The sequence below is a fragment of the Myxocyprinus asiaticus genome, chromosome 49 (genome assembly GCF_019703515.2).
Source record: "Myxocyprinus asiaticus isolate MX2 ecotype Aquarium Trade chromosome 49, UBuf_Myxa_2, whole genome shotgun sequence".
In the NCBI taxonomy this organism is placed as follows: Eukaryota; Metazoa; Chordata; class Actinopteri; order Cypriniformes; family Catostomidae; genus Myxocyprinus; species Myxocyprinus asiaticus.
In genome coordinates this window covers 3,958,237-3,975,000 of record NC_059392.1, presented here as the reverse complement: position 1 = coordinate 3,975,000, position 16,764 = coordinate 3,958,237, and the positions used below count along the sequence as shown (strand labels likewise).

The 16,764-nt window shown below is 41.2% G+C and overlaps 1 long non-coding RNA gene across 1 annotated transcript; it reads right to left on the bottom strand.

Moving 5' to 3' along the window:
* Positions 1-2,149: 2,149 nt before the first annotated feature.
* LOC127438564 (uncharacterized) lies at positions 2,150-3,600 on the bottom strand. Its single transcript, XR_007896758.1, has 3 exons — positions 3,267-3,600; positions 3,093-3,159; positions 2,150-2,947 (listed from the first exon to the last, which is right to left on the bottom strand). It is a non-coding gene; the product is annotated as an uncharacterized LOC127438564 (long non-coding RNA).
* Between the last annotated feature and the right edge of the window lie 13,164 nt (positions 3,601-16,764).

Sequence of the window (16,764 nt, the reverse complement as noted above, 5' to 3'; positions counted from 1 at the left end):
CAGGGAGTTTGGAGGTCGAAAATTGATGAGTACCTGAGTTTAAAGGGACAGTTCACCCAGAAATCAATATTCTGTCATCATTTACTCCATCTTCATGTCATTCCAAATCCATTTGACTTTTTCTTTTTTTGGCGCATTCACGAATGAATCGTAAAAAATGGTCAAAATGATTCGTTCACAAATAAGGTTAATCGGTTTAACTTACTGATTTAGTTATCTGGTTGCAACGGTTAATAGTTCACAAGGAGAAGATTATCCAAAAATAAAATAATCCTCATGTAAAATTATCGTATGACTCCAGAAGATTTGGAATATAACGGACAAGTCATTTGGACCACTTTAATGATACTTTATTGGTGCTATTTTTGTCATTTTGGAGCTCTATTTACTTTCATTTGCCAAAATTGTACCTTTTGTGTTGTGAGTAAATAATGAATTGATTTTCTTTTTTTGGGTGAACTATCCATTTAAATTAGGCCACATCCAAACTAATCAGTTTATGTTTTCTAACGTCATAGTTTTCCAAACTATGCGGTTATGGAGCGCATTTTTGGTGAAGGAAAACATCATTCCAGAGTGGTGGACGAGAGGCGTTAACGTAGCAAAATCAATGCGTTTTCAAACTAAAACGAATTAGTTGGACGTGGTCTTAGACTTCAAGCCTAAAGCTTTGAAACGACTGACCTAGGCGATCCAGGAGTTATACTGACAAGCACAGACCTGTTGCATGTTAGTGAACGTGGTTATGCTAACAATCACTATCCATAAGATTAGATTTCATACCTTAGGCTAATGGGGTATTACTGTAACGTGCGCTTGGCTGGCGTAGTTGTTTTCTGCCAAATACAAATCGAAGTGTCTTATTGAAGCCAGTCCATCATCTCAACGCATCAAACAGCAACGTTTCCCCCCCCAAATTGTCTGTGATATCTATGACTGTCTCTGTGTTCAACACTAATTCATTTAAATGCCGTATACTTTTAATAGCAGACAAGAAAACCACCAAAAGTATTCATGGATTTTACAACAGCTGAGTTTTATTCCATGTGATTGTTCACAGAGACATATTTCATTCGTCACATTTTTGATTTGTTAGCCAGCACGTTTTCAATAGTGAAAACTGCCTTTTCAGTGCAGCACTATATTCTGATGTCACTGCTGATTTAACGTTGCTGTTTTGCATGACACAGATTCCATCGCCAGTGTCCAAGTTTGGCACCTTCGACTGAAAAGCAACCACAGCGGGATGGTTCACACCTATTTTAATGTGCAACTTTAACACTAAAGATGGCACCTCACGGTCGCCCTTCACCATCATGGGGAATATTACTGTTACAAAATACTGTGGTGTAAGCTCCATTCAACTGAATCCGAGTCTGAAGATCGGATGGTCTCATGCTTCCGTTGACCTCTTTTAAGGGAATACTTGATGTAAAAACGAAGATTTTGTCATTAGTTACTCATCCTCATGTCAGATGTTTTGAAGAATGATCATATAGCTTACAAGTCGTATGAACTGCTTTTTTGTTGCTTAAAAACCTTTTTAAATCTACTGAAAAAATAACAGCACATTGCTTAGTAGCGACATGAAGGGGGGTTAATATTGACGCAATTTTCATTTTTAGTTAATCTATTCCTTTAACTTGGTGCCGACTGCATTGGCGGGCTCAACTGAGAAAAGTCAATGCAGTTACCATCAGGCGAATAGTGTTTTACATTGAATATTCAATATTGCCAAACTGTGTTCACACTTCCCATTTGTCTTAATGTGATTTCGAACTGGTGTCAAAGAAAGAATTGTGCGCCTTTTCTTGAGCGAAAACGCATTCGTTGTTTCACTGAATGCATTTATCTGACTGTCGCTCAGTTTTGAAGTGTTACCCTGCTGTATTATGAAAGTGCACTACAAAATGTAATCATCTTAATCAGTATTTTTGTCTTGTATGCCAGTAAAAATATCAAAACGTTGATAAAACGATCAATTTGCTTTCGTTAAAATTTTCGTTTGTTAGAGTTTATGTTTCAGACAAACCATTTGCCAATGGGGTTAAAAGAGTTCAATTTAAGATTTATTATCTTACATTTATCTGAGAAGCAAAACTGTATCTTGTTTTAAAGGACGTTAAGATATTTTTACTGACCCCCCCCCCCCCCCCACCCCCACCCCCGGTCAAAATACAGGTTAAGAAGTTAGTTTTGGCAATGTGCATTTTCTCCACACCAACGTTTTCAACTTTAGAAAATAAGCAACTCTGGCTACAGTGGCGGATTTAGGCATGGGCGCCATGGACAGTTGCCCCACCTCCCCCGGTCAACATCTTTGGGGGCATGTTGAAGCGGGTTTCGCCCAGGGTGCCATACAAGCTAGAACCGCTACTGTCTGGCTACATATATTTGACTTGACCTTTGTTTTAAAACGTCTTTCCCCCTTTTGTACCGATACGAAACCAGATAAGTTATTAATCAGAGGGGGCGACATTGTGTTACTCTGTTTAACTAAAGATCTATAATCACTATCTAGGTAGGAATGGACATTAATTCTCTTATTAAACAAGGAAAATCACAGTCTTTGTGATGTAACCTAATGTTAACTATTTGAAAATGCAAAGTGCATTTTGCTGTCAGACATTTTGTATTTTAAATTATTTATTTTTTTAGCTCTTGTCTAATGATGTATATTTCCATAACGTGTGGGCAGATCATACGTAAAATGATTGACACGTACAGGTGGCAAGAATATGTAGTTCTTAACGGGTGATTGAACAGGTGTTTATATGAAATAAAACGATTAGATATGAAACTTGTGTGGCGTTGATTGATTGGGTTTTATGACTTCTCACAGACACACAGTTCTTATCAAGCCCTCGATTGATGCCGAGAATCCGCAGGAGACTCTGAAAGTGTTCAGAGCCGTTTTCCATCACTTTTTTCGTGTCCATCTCTCGAGCTGTTCAAATGTAAACAAAATGTATATATTTTAGTTAATTTGATGTATCTATAATTTAAAAAAAAAAACTTTTTAAACGGGCACAATCATAAGGTATTTCGAAGGCATATCTAATCTACATTTCACTTGTACAGGTTACACTTACCCTGATCTGGCATTTTCAGCGATTGGTTTTACTACTATCAATCTTGCATAATATTGCCATTGAGATCCTAATAAACACACAGTCATTGACTTGATTTACATTGCATTCCTCCTAATAAAACTGTCATTATAATTGGTGTTTATTTATCTTTTGCTCTCAGCTGATGCTACCTACCCAAGTTTAGGACTTTGTATGATCATGAGTTTTGATCTGCTTCCCTCTGGGAGGCTCACCTCGTCTGGATACTTCTCCTGGCAAACAAACCCCTCGTATTAAAAGGACTGAAGTTCAGACAGATTACATCTTGACCAGCAACAACCTGCTTCCAAAACAAGGGATGATCGCGAAACAAAACAGCTGCCGTATGAACATCATGGCTTTAGAATTCAGGGATTATGTAATTGTTAGTGGAATTATGTAACGATGGCAGTATTAACTTGAGTCACAGTCTAAGACTTCCTGAAATGATGTATTTGTTTAAAAGAGGGTCTTCCCTGTGCACTGTGAATGCCGGATAAAATGTTGCGGTCTTAATATTCCAAAGTGAGTTAGAGACAGATTAAGTCTTTAGGGCTTTGTACCGCAGAAGAGAAATGGATTAAACAGAACCATTTAATGCTGACAGTAAATGATAAGAGTAAAAAGTTTACGTCTCTTGCAGAAACCACTAAGTAATACAGTTAGAAATTAAAGTTTGAGTTTTAGTGTTAGTGTTAGACTGCAATAATAAATATACAACATCCAAAATACAGTGGCAAGACAAATTATGTGAGCCCTTTGGAATTACCTGCATTTATGTATAAATTTGTCTTAAAATCTGGTTTGATCGTCATCTAAGTTACAATAATGAACAATCTGTTTTAGCTGATAACACACATATGATTGTATTGTTCTTGTACATATTACATACGTCATTCAAACATTCACAGTGAAGGTTGGAAAAAGTATGTGAACCCCTAGGCTAATGATGTCAACAAAAGCTAATTAGAGTCAGGAGTTGACAAACCTGGCATCCAGTTAATGAAACGAGATTGTAGGTGTGGGTTAGAGCTACTTTGACTTATAAAAAGCACTCAAACATTTTGAGTTTGTTATTCACCAGAAGCATCTGCTGACGTGGACCATGCCTCGCAAAAATGAGATCTCAGAAGACCTACGATCAAGATTTGTTGCTTTGCATAAAAAAATGCATTCATTTTTCATGATGTCCACATACGTAGATTTTGGGACATTATTCCCTCAAAAGTTGAAAAGCATGTTTGTTATTTTGAACAACATTTTGCTTCATTTTAATATACATTGTGTTTTATATTTATTTTGTTATCACTGTTGAATATGGTTCTTTTCATCCAAATGAACTGATTAAAATAAATTATTCCCTTATATATACCGTTAGGAACTAATGCTAAATAACGAATTTATTTATTTAACGAACTTATTTTAGTAAGTCGGTACTCATTAATACTTCACATAAATGATTCATTTAAGCTCCATGAAGCCTTAAAGCAACTTTGCCTTGTTATTAAAGCAAAATATTTAGTTAATTGCTGCTGTTTATCACTATATTTTGATTCAGTTATAAAAAATAAAAAAAAATAACAGGGTGTTTTCTAGTTTATTGGTGTATATTAAGTATAAGTTTATGTTCAATTTAATGTTGTCAGCCTATATGTTTAAACATAAAAATTAACAATTGTTTAACTACAGTAATGCTGTAGGATACATATACTTACCATGGTTTTACTATAATAATATTGCAGTATTCATGACGGTAGTAACCATTGTTAATTTTGTGGGTACTATGGTTTTAAACTATGGTTAATTTTCATAAGGGAATGTCACCATAATTATATATAACTCTCTAGGGATATTATTGAATGTTGCAATCCGATTGTTATATGTCTAAATAAAACATCTATTCTTATATAATATCATAATATTTATTAGTATCTTGTAACTTGGGAAGCTTCAATTTTAAAGTAGCTTCTATTTATAAGAGACTATTTGACTTTTAATGTACACTTACTATCTACAAGTGATTTTAGAGTAAAATATGATGTCTTGACAGATTATTATAGCAAATTACAAGACTTTTATGAAGACTTTTATTCATTAAACATACTCTTTAACTCCACAGCAGAGACAAGACAGCAATCCATATTTAAAAAAAACTGGAACAATAACTTGAAACAATTTCTGTCTACTTGTTAACCTAAACTGTTCTACAATTATTTAAAAGACACCACTGTTTGTAGTAAACGTACACTTTAGTACACAGGTCTGAATAAAAGGCTTCGAGGTTTCCTTGAACTAAGCCATTAATTTGGCATCGTTTGCACAACCAACTATTATTTCAACTGTATACCTCTATTGTCTGATCCTGGAACGACCTGTTACACTCCCCATGGATCCCCGTCAACAGTTATTACAACACCAGACAGAACCGCCAGAGTCTCTGGGCTTGTTTGGAAGTCTGGATGTTGGAATCGTGTGCCCCTGAGATGTTTAAAAACTTTACACGGAGGAATCTGAGAATCAGCAATTCTGGGATCTCACTTCATTGTGAGATTCCTTGCGAGTCCGTTTCAGCATGTTTGGTTTCAGAAACACTGGACTCAAATGTTCACTGATAACATCTCTTCCTTCCAGCAGATGATTTAGCCAAAGTTTACACTACAAGACAGATGGTTGTTGGCCTGCGCACATTTAAAGACTTATTGTTTGCCGTGTCACGTTAGTGCACACTTTACCCGACTAATCAGGTCTGGTGCATCAATAACGAGTCCCCAACTGTAACTACGATCCCTAAATTTATTGTCATACGAACTTGCAGACATTGCAACGCAAGAGTTGATTCTTGACATGTCAACAAACAGCATTCCTGTTCTCGTTAGTCTGGACAAACTATTCAGCCAGATTTCAAATTCGTTTTTGTCGTTAGCATCTACGACTAGTGCGCAGACTAGTAGAGTGTCGGTGATGGGCAGTGCTTGTTAAGTTACTAACAACAAATTACTAATTTCGACTCTAAAATAGTAATCAGATTACTATATCAAAAAATTCTAATTACTAATTTACTTTCTAAAAAACCTTTCACAGAAAAGCTTTTGTTTTTCAAAATAAAAATATTCAATAACAATAAAAAAAAGTCTATATTTCTCTCGTTCATTGACTCGTTATGGGTGCACACTCCGTTTAGCCGTCACAGAAATGCAAACAAATATACAAATTAACGTGATTCATGCTTTAAATTTATTCTTCATATACATATATATATTTTAGAAATATGTGTAACTCAAGTAATTAGAAGTAATTAACTTAATTGAAAGTAACTGTAATCTGATTACAAGAATTTCAAACGTAATGCACTGCACTATGTTTTGTACTAATTAATTACTTTGTAATTAGATTAGACCCAACACTGGTGATGGTACGAGCTGCAAGTTGGCTATAATCTGTGGCTTTTTGTTGTCAAACTAAAACATAGTGACGAGTCTCGAAGTCTTGTAGTGCGCACTTTAACTAAATCAGTGCATCTCCGATTCAAATTTTAAATTAGGCAGTAGGCACCTTCAATTTCCATCTTGTGTTGCAAGCTTCTCAAAACTGACGTAAGACACTGAACGCCTTTAATTCGTAGAAAGTTTTGTTGAAAGTGAATTAACTGAAGCTGTATTGCTACTTCAAGTTCTTTGCGAGTGCCTCATAGATGCTTTTGAGGTACCCTGCTGAAGGGAAAGAAACACAAAACTGCTGACTACACACATGCCATTGTTGAGTACTTAAGCTCTCTGGCAACATAAAATCTTCCATTATGTTAAAAGTTCCATAAGGGAATATGGCGAACCAGATGCTGAAGCAAACCGACATTACCGCAGTGGAAAAAGTCATCTGAACGCAACGGAGACTAAAAAAACCCACCGTCGAACCTTCTGACAGACATTATCATGGTGCTAGCCATGTTTGTGAAAGCTATGAAGGGGCTCAAAGTACATTTCAAACAGTCTGTGACATTATTATTACATATTGACCAATGGAATTAGCTTGTGGAAAGAGTGAATTCTTTAAAGACAGCCAACTGAAATTCAACATCCTCTGGTTGGGCTTCTTGAAGTAAAGAGAACTGCCAGCCATATTGGTTGATTTGACATCCAAACTGAATTAGAAGAGTGTTCAACCCTCATAGCCTAACGAGATGAGAACAGCAAGTGCATTTTTCAAGTCAGCATGAAATGGTGTGACATATTCTGAGTGAAACAGAATCATGAGAAAAATTTTGGGCGGTGCTTGATTTGATCCTTTTAGGAATTGATTGGGCAATCCATACCAGAATGGAGCCTGGTGTTTGGATGGAAGAGGCTTAAAAAATTATAGGGCTTAAGGAAAGTCATTTTAGAGCCAAAGCAAGTTATTTTATTTTGAAGATTACAAAGACTTTTTCTTTGGAATAAAGTGAACTGATGAATCGTGCATAATAAGACCAGAAATGCAATTTTGATTTCATGTTGACTTTAAAGAGTTAAAAAAACCTCTTCACAGCAGTTACGGACAGTTGAGTCGCAGCTGTTCATTCCATTTGGTTGAGTCACAGAGCTCTGGCCATTCCCTGATGGCAAGTCAAAACATCCTATACCATTTATTTCACACTGCAGCTGAAATCGTACTCTTTTGATCTATGACTTGTAAAACTCATCCACGTACAGACACTAACAACTGACGAGAAATGTGTCAATCCCTCTGCTTCGCCTCAGGGTCTTACATATCAAATACATTATTAAATGTACATAAAATTTTGATTTGTGTTTAAATTAGGGCTGTAAATCGATTGTTTTTTTTTGTTGTGGTTTTTTTATATTTTAAATTTTATCCCCTTTTCTCCCCAATTTGGAATGCCCAATTCCCACTACTTAGTAGGTCCTCGTGGTGGTGTGGTTACTCACCTCAATCCGGGTGGTGGAGGACAAGTCTCAGTTGCCTCTGCTACTGAGACCGTCAGTTTGTGCATCTTATCACGTGGCTCATTGTGCATGACACCACGGAGACTCACAGCATGTGGAGGCTCATGCTACTCTCCGCGATCCACACACAACTCACCACACGCCCCATTGAGAGCGAGAACCACTAATCGCAACCACGAGGAGGTTACCCCATGTGACTCTACCCTCCCTAGCAACCGGACTGTAACACTGTTCAGTGGAAAGGAGAACAGGGAAGCGAGGTTTCCAGGTTCAGGTAAGCGTTTAATTTGGCCACCTTGATGATTACAACTTCACAAACTCATTAGCTTCACATGCACATAGTAACTTAAACACTTTAACTTCACAAAACACAACAGCTTCTGTAGCGGTGTGGCCTTCCTTGTGCCAGTCTCTCTCTTGGTTGCTGGTGGCGTGGCTGTTTATATGCCGCTCTCCCCCTGCTCACTGGAATTAGAGACAGGTGTTAAACATAATCTAGCTCAGGTGCAAGCACCCTTACCGCTTTCTCTCTCTCCGGACGGATGCTTGAACACACCCCCGCTGCCACATATCCCCACCGCCCGACTCAGGCCGGGGAGGCATCCGGCCTGCCTACCACTCCCCCCCCATTTCTGGAAAGGAAGTCGGCGACAGCCATCTGCGCCCCCGGTCTGTGGACCACCTTGAACTTAAACGGCTGAAGAGCCAGATACCAACGGGTGAGCCGCACGTTGGTGTCTTTCATGCAGTGGAGCCATTGCAGCGGGGCATGATCCGAACAGAGGGTGAAGGCCCGCCCCAACAGGTAGTATCGGAGAGTGAGGACTGCCCACTTGATGGCGAGACACTCCTTTTCCATGGTGCTGTACTTAGTCTCTCTCAACGAGAGCTTACGGCTAATATACAGCACCGGGCGCTCCTCCCGCTCCACCACCTGTGAGAGCACGGCCCCCAGCCCCCTATCTGAAGCATCTGTCTGTAAGACAAAAGGGAGAGAGAAATCAGGTGAATGTAAATGCGGCCCCCCGCAAAGTGCGGCTTTAACTTGTGTGAATGCCTGCTGACACTGCTCCGTCCACTGGACCGGGTCTGGAGCTCCCTTTTTATTGAGATCAGTCAGCGGGCTGATGACGTCCGAATAGTTAGGTACGAATCTTCTATAATAGCCAGCCAGCCCCAGGAACTGTCTCACCCCCTTTTTGGTCTTGGGCCTCAGGCTGGTCGCAATCGCCGCTGTCTTATCAATTTGGGGATGCACCAAACCCCAGATACCGTACCTCCACCCGCCCAATCGCGCACTTCTTTGGGTTTGCTGTGAGTCCCGCTTGGCGCAACGATCTCAGAACCGCCCTCAGATATTGCATGTGCCACTGCCAATCATTGCTGTAAATGATGATGTCATCTAAATAGGCAGCGGTGTAAGCTGAATGCGGTCTAAGGATTCGGTCCATGAGACGCTGAAATGTAGCCGGGGCCCCAAACACACCGAACGGAAGTGTCACAAACTGGTGTAATCCAAACGGTGTGGAGAAGGCGTTTTTTTCACGGGAAATTGGTGTCAAGGGGATCTGCCAATAACCCTTCGTCAAATCCAATGTTGAATAAGATCGAGCAGTGCCCAACCGATCGAGCAACTTATCAACGCGAGGCATTGGATACGCGTCATATTTAAACACCGCGTTGACTTTTCTATTATCCACACAGAATCGTACAGACCTGTCGTTCTCAGGCACTAGAACAACTGGGCTGGACCAATCACTGTGGGATTCTTCTATTACCCCCATATCGAGCATTGCATCCAATTCTTCCCGAACGATTTTCTTTTTGTGTTTGGTTAATTGGTAGGGGCGGCTACGTACCACGACCCCCGGCTCGGTCTCGTGTTGAATGAGGTTCGTACGACACGGTAGAGGGGAGAACACGATCCTGTTGTAACCTGGCAACCTCGGCGTGTTGACTTGGTGAGAGGTGGTCTCCGCAAGTGACCGGGGTGAACTGTTTATATTTTGAATTCACCTCGGGTCCGAGCTCCGCCCTCTCCAGAACTACCATAGCCAACATCACAGGGACCACCTCCCTCCACAATTTCAGGAGGTTGAGGTGGTATATTTGACATGTGCCCCCTCTATCAGTTTGTTTAACCTCATAATTGAGATCCCCCACTCGTCATGTGACCTCAAAGGGCCCTTGCCACTTGGCAAGTAATTTAGAGCTCGATGTGGGAAGTAATACAAGGCCTTTATCTCCCGGTGCAAATTCCCTTAGCTGAGTTCCCCTGTCATACAGTCGGCGCTGTCGTTCTTGAGCTTGGAGCCAATTCTCCTGTGTTAGTTGTCCGAAAGTGTGGAGTTTGGCTCTAAGATCAAGAACATATTGAATTTCATTCTTACTATTTGACGGTCCCTCCTCCCAGGCTTCTCGCAGTACATCAAGCACACCTCGTGGGCGTCGCCCATACAGCAGCTCAAATGGGGAGAAGCCAGTGGAGGCTTGCGGGACCTCTCGTTCTGCGAATAACAGAGGGTCGAGCCATTTATCCCAATTTCTAGCATCGTCGTGCACAAATTTACAAATCATGTTTTTAAGGGTTTTATTAAATCGTTCCACCAGGCCATCTGTTTGCGGATGGTACACGCTGGTGCAAATCGATTTAATGCTCAATATTCGTACAGCTCACGTAGTGTCCGTGACATAAACTTTGTGCCTTGATTAGTGAGGATTTCTTTCGGAATCCCCACCCGGGAGATTATTTTGAAGAGTGCCTCCGCAACACTGCGTGCTGAGATGTTGCAAAGAGGCACTGCTTCTGGATATCGTGTTGCATAGTCCACTAGGACCAATACAAAGCGATGTCTGCATGCTGACCGTTCTAATGGCCCAGCGAGGTCCATTCCAATTCTTTCAAAAGGGACCTCGATCAACGGAAGAGGGTGCAATGGCGCTTTTGGGGTGGCCGGTGGGTTAACCAGCTGACATTTGTGACATGCCGCACACCACCTGCGGACATTGCCGCCAATGCCCGGCCAATAGAAGCGGGCTATTAGACGGTTCAGTGTTTTCCTTTCTCCTAAGTGTCCTGCCATGGGATTATAATGAGCCGCCTGGAATACCATTTCCCGACGGCTCCTTGGTATCAAAAGTTGCGTTGTATCTTCTTTTGTCTGAGCGTCCTGCGTCACTCTATACAACCACTCATTTATAATTGCAAAACAGGGGTATGAAAGGGCAAAGTCCGGCTGGAGTCATTGACCATCGATGACTCTCACTTGGTCGAAGGCGTGTTTGAGGGTTTCGTCTCGCGACTGCTCCAAAGGGAAATCTCCCTCAGGGAATTCCCTGAGAAGGGGAGGGGCCGCAGCCGCTCCCCCTCTCTCGTTATTATGATGTGGAGCTGTCGAGGACAGCCCTGGCTCCGCCTCCCCTGCCAGAGCATTGCACATTTCACATCTCCCTAATTTAGTACAGGACCCATCCACACAAATTCCCTTCAATAAATTCCTAAAATCAGGCCAATCCGTCCCCAAAATCAGCGGATGGGTGTGGCGGGAACTAACCGCGGCCTCCACTCTATGCTTTTCCCCCCGGAATTTAATCGTAAGGGTCACCACAGGATACTTGTGAATATTCCCATGCACACACTTCACCCTCACTGTTTTAGCTGTGCCCAAAGCCTTGCGTTGAACCAAGCGTTGGTGGACAGTGGTTTGATTACAACCCGTGTCCACCAATGCTTGATGAGTACCCCCCTTGATACTTACCGGTATCCGGTACGCTCCAGCCCTATTGGGGGCAGTCTGCGGAGTGTCGGGGATCCGGACCACCGTTCCCAGCTCCATGACAGGGCACTGATCCCGGAAGTGTCCTGGGTCCCCACAACTCCAGCAGGCCGGCTCAGGCACCGCACCTGCATCGGCGGGCACTTCCACCTGAGGGGGAGAGCGGCGGGGTACTGTTTCTGCCGTGGACGACGGGAAACCCCGTGCACGAGGAACTGGCTTCGGTGGTAGGACTCCTCGCCTCCGCGGGGTAGGAACGGGCTCTGGGGAAAGAGCAGAGTGAGAGAGAGAGGGGAAAACATAGGGGAGGGGGAGAGAGAGTGGGAGGGCTCTTCCGCCCTCTGGTACGCCACCAAATGGTCCTCCGCCAGACGAACGGCTTCCTCCAGCGACACTGGGCGGTGGCACTGGACCCACTCTGCCATTCCTCTTGGCAGTCGATGGATCAGCTGCTCCAGTACCACCTGGTTGATAATTCCCACGATGTCACGATTCCCCGCCAGCAGCCATTTCCGGCACGGGTCTTGGAGCCGTTGGGAAAAAGCAAACGGGCGGTCAGTCTTCTCCAGCTTTGAGGTCCGGAACAGCTGGTGATGCACTTCCGGGCTATGACCCACCCGCTGCAGGATGGACTTTTTCAGGTCGTCATAGGCCAGGAGATTAGTCGCGGGCAACTGTTGGGCGGCAAGCTGAGCTTCCCCGGACAGCAAGGGGAGGAGTCTGGCCGCCCACTGATCATGCGGCCAGCCACAGATTTCCGCAGTTCTCTCAAACAAAGGAAAGCCTCGGCATCGTCGTCAGCTCCCATCTTCAGGAGTGTGGGGGGAGGCAGTTGGCTGCGGTGGTCCTGGGTTTCGGCACCAGTGTAACACTGTTCAGTGGAAAGGAGAACATGTAAGCGAGGTTTCCAGGTTCAGGTAAGCGTTTAATTTGGCCACCTTGATGCTTACAACTTCACAAACTCATTAGCTTCACATGCACATAATAACTTAAACACTTTAACTTCACAAAACACAACAGCTTCTGTAGCGGCATGGCCTTCCTTGTGCCAGTCTCTCACTCGGTTGCTGGTGGCATGGCTGTTTATATGCCGCTCTCCCCCTGCTCACTGGAATTAGAAACAGGTGTTAAACATAATCTAGCTCAGGTGCAAGCGCCGTTACCACTTTCTCTCTCTCCGGACGGACGCTTGAACACGCCCCCGCTGCCACACGGACCAATTTGGTTGCTTAGGAGACCTGGCTGGAGTCACTCAGCACACCCTGGATTCGAACTCGCGACTCCAGGGGTGGTAGTCAGCGTCAATATTTGCTGAGCTACCCTAGGCCCCCTCGATTAATGTTTTTTAACTAATCACAGTTTTCTGTGATTAATTGCGATTAATCATGGTACATTAAAACAAGCATTAAAATATAATAATCAAATATATTTACTTTATACTTTGTCTCAAAGAATTTGGCTAGTCATCATTTATTTTGATTACTTATACATGTAAAAAGATTTAGTTTTTTGTGGATACAGGTAATTAGACACACTTTAGACAATACTACAGGTATTAATCTTTGATACAAGTACAGTATATGTATACATGCTATAAAATCAGTTGACATGCTGTAATAAAATTTTTGGGGTTTCCATTGCACTTTTTATATAATAGGATCAGATTCGATTTAGATCAATCTTTATTGGCAAGATAAACTTAAGTTTACATTGCCAGGCATTATAAGACAATATACATACAGATATGAAATAAATTGAATGCTTCTATTATTTTCTCCATCTCTATCACATTTCTATTTTGTTTCATTCAGAATCAGATGACAGTGAGTGAGTATTTAAAGGCAATGCGAAGAGATATGGCAGCCTGCATGTATCTCTCCCACACCTGGCTCACACTTGCGGGAGCAGTCTCTATTCTCCTTACAATAAATCCACTTGCGTGTTGATTATTCCCGGGACATGCGTCGAGTGTAATGAATAAGCGTGCACTGCTCCACACAATCAGTTTCTGTTAGGGATGCTCCGATCAGGATTTTTATAGCTGATACTGATCAATGATCTTCTTGTCACCTGATCGGCCGATACCGATCATTTCACCATTTATCAAGATCTCTGTCATAAGTTTCTGCACACTGTCACTTTTAATTGAATTTTCCTCTTCCCAGTAATATTTGCCTAGTTTTTGCTGACGAAAAAAGTTAAAAAAGTTTAAAAGGCTTGTTAAAAAAGCTTTTTGTAATGAGACTTTACAAAAACAAGTATAGGCTAACAAAATATTCTCTATATTTAGATATAAAAATATGAGCTTAGTGTCAAACTGATAACCCATAGGTGCAATTAAACTTAATGTGACATTTTTGGTTATTGATTCATTGTCATTGTTTCATATCATTATTATTTTTAATTTTATTTTTGCATTTATATTTAATACATTATATTATGTAATCTTAATATTGTATAAAGAATTATTATATTTATATATTCCTTCTTTGCCTTTTCATTTAGTTGGATGATTGTATTAATATTTAATTTTTCACTTGTTGCTGCTTGAACTTTGAACATGAGGGCAAGAGATGAAAGAGCGCATGTTTCTGGACTCTACAGGTGCTACTATTGTTAATGCCATTTAATCGGGAGATATTTAATAAAGATGTATGAAATACACCAGATCTTGAAACTCGTTTTATTACTGAGATGCCTATGCCCGGCAGAGACTGAGAAGCTGCCATCATAAACGATAATAAGGACCGTTTCACAGCTTGCGCTGTTTTCCCTTTGCGTTGTCGCATGTGAAACGCCACATTAACAGTAAATTACACAAACTTTTCATATTCGCCATATCTCTCCCACTGCATCGTTCTTAACTGCTGAATCAAGTTTATTGTCTTACAGCACTATGCCAGTATTCTCCACACTCCGTGATGCCATGACAGTGCTGCTGATGTCTTAAAGGTGCGGCACGTCTTTTGCGATATGTGCCATCGATTTATGCGATCGGCCAAATTACCGATCACCGATCGAGTCATAGGACGTGGATATCGGCCAATAGCGATCGGTGGCCGATCGATTGGAGCATCCCTAGTTTCTGTGCTAGGATGTGCAGTCGAGCTGAGCATGTTCCTCGTGGAAATGTATAAATGCCAATTTTAGCCACAGGATATGGGGAAAAACAGTGACATTTCAGGAAGTGAAAAAAACCCCAGAAACTTTATTTACTGCGTACTTTTTTAAAAGCGTTAAACAGTCAACTATTAATCGTTACATTTTCCAGCCCTAGTTTAAATTATTTTGGTATGTAAGAAGAAAGAGGCTGCAGAATGATACAAGAAACTTTAAACTGGACAGCTATGTTGGAATTCGGCTGCCTGGGACAACGGTCAATTATACATTATACAGCAGCCATTATACAAAAATATGAATTTACCCTTTTCATGAACTGTTGACGCCTTATTTAGCAGTGTAAATCTAGCAAACTCTTTTATTTTTGCAATTTTTTACATTATACTTTGTTTTTATGTTACCCTGGAATTAGTTTTAAAAAACGAGTTACCATAGAGTCTTTGAGAGAAAGTGACAGTAAATTTGGAATCTTCTCTTTTCTGATCCCTCGCTCTCTAGATTTTTTCTTCATTTGGAAAGTTGTAGGAATGTAATTGTGGCGTTTTTCTTTTGATGTTGGAGCAAATGGGTAAGTAAAAAATGGTGGTCTCCCATTCACTGCTATCGAAGTTTACCCCGCAATCGATTCAATGTTTTATTAATTTTTTTATAATTTTTTTTTTATAGAGGACTCAAGTGTGAACACCCTTTCTAGAGCAGTATTTCCGATTGGCAGTAAAGCATGGGCAAAACATGGTTTAATTTTGGTTAAAATGAATCACACGTTTTTTGTTTTATGCTTATCATTTCACAGTTCAAATCGCAATTGCAGTTTTTTTCTAAAATAATTGCAGTTCGATTTTTTGTCCAAATCGTTCGCCCTAATGTATAAGTAGTTTAAGGGTGAAGACCGACTTGATTACGTCATTCACAGTGCATCATGGGAGTGCGGGGCACGTTTTGCGGGTTTCGTTGGCTGCGGTTCTTTGATTGGTAGATCTTTCTCTGCAGGACGATGGGTAATGTAGTTGTTTACCATGAATTCTGCTATCAATTACGATTTTTAAACAATGAAGTTGAAATAACACAGACGGATGGCTTCAACGGAGGTATATACCATAGATGAACAACTTTGTAGCTCACGGTAGGTCTGTCTTTAAAGGTTTACAAGTTATCGTTGAAAATAAATGGGATAAATCAATGGGATTTTTACTTCTGAAACCTGACTGTTCCGCTCTATAATGTCCAGTAGCGGTTCAAGCTTGTATAGTGCCCTGGTGATTGTAAATGAGAACACCCCCGAAGCTGTTGACCGGGTGGGGGCGAAGTTGTTGAACGTGATGCCGCCCCCTCGTGCCGCCCCCCCACAAGATGCCGCCCTGGGCAACTGCCCATGTCGCCCATTCCTAAAGCCGCCACTGATAATGTCTATTAAACTCTGCACTGCATAAGAGTCCAGCATTTGACTAAAAATGTATGGGTGTCATTTCCACCCATTAAAAGCTATATTTCCATTCCATAAAAGGAATATTTCAGGTTCAATACAAGTTAAGCTCACCATTTGTGGCATAATGTTGATTACCATAATATTTCATTTCGTGAAAGTGAATGGGGCCAATTTTGGAGGGTTTAAAGATGGAAATGTGAAAAGCACTTACATTTAATCTTCTGTTAAAACTTTTGTATTGTTTGAGCTGTAAAGTTGTTTAAATCATAGTTTTTATGGTAGTTTTAGGGTTTTTGGTGTTACGTTTATGGACTGGCCCCATTCACTTCCACTGTAAGTGCCTCACTGTAACCTCGATTTTTGCTTTTCTTGAAGAAAAGTAGGGATTTGTC